The following is an 879-nucleotide window of genomic DNA, read 5'->3' on the forward strand; positions in this document are numbered from 1 at the left end:
AACTAGACAATCCACCAGCCCAGGAGGGGACATGCAGGCTTAATCCTCCTCCTCGTCATCTCTGGCTCCAGCCCCACCCTGGCCCTTCCTGGCATTCTTCCTCTTCACGTGGCTGGGGTGGCCATCCCAGTAGAGAAGCAGAGGGGGAAGTCGATGTGCTTCTGGGAATCCAGGTGGACAGTGAAGAACAGGATATTTACCACCTGCTCACGGACACGGATATGACACTGTTGGATCAGCACATGAGTGTGGCGGATGGACTTAGCCAAGTCAAGCTTGAAGACCTGGGTCTGTAGGCATCTCTAAGAAATCATCGATCTTCAGGCCCAGGCTGTAATCCAGCTTCATCTTGCCCTTATCCAGCACCCCAGTGCGGACCAGCCACTGCAGCAGGGCAATGCCTTCGAACAGACGCCATGGGTCCTTCTCGTCAAACGTCAGCAGCTCCCGGGCAGCCTTATGGATCTTGACCAGCGTAAATTTGACCCTCCAGACCTCACATTTGTTCTGGAGCCCATACTCACTAATCAGCTTCAGCTTTTGGTCGAGATGAGCTTTCTCGAAGGGTCTCTGCGGGGTCACATAAGTTTTGCGACAAACCCAGCTCTGGGCCACTGGCATGTTGGCTCCACTTGCCCGTCTATGCCTAAGCGCAGGCCCTGGTCACTGAGAAAGAGCTCAAATTTTTTATATATTTCATCTAAGGTGTTGATTCTATTGATACCCTTATCCTTTTAATATGCCCTTATCCTTTTAATGTTGGTAATAATGCTACCTGTCATTTCTGAGACTGGTTTGTGTCTTTCGTATTTTTTTCTGATCTGTCTGGCTAGGGGTTCATCAATTGTTTTGATTTTCCTCAGACTTTTGGTTACAATG

At 49.7% G+C, this 879-nt stretch overlaps 1 pseudogene; it reads right to left on the reverse strand.

The window, feature by feature from the left end:
* On the reverse strand, positions 1–621 carry LOC129482976 (small ribosomal subunit protein uS4-like; annotated as a pseudogene).
* Between the last annotated feature and the right edge of the window lie 258 nt (positions 622–879).

This window comes from Symphalangus syndactylus, chromosome 5, assembly GCF_028878055.3.
Source record: "Symphalangus syndactylus isolate Jambi chromosome 5, NHGRI_mSymSyn1-v2.1_pri, whole genome shotgun sequence".
NCBI lineage: Eukaryota > Metazoa > Chordata > Mammalia > Primates > Hylobatidae > Symphalangus > Symphalangus syndactylus.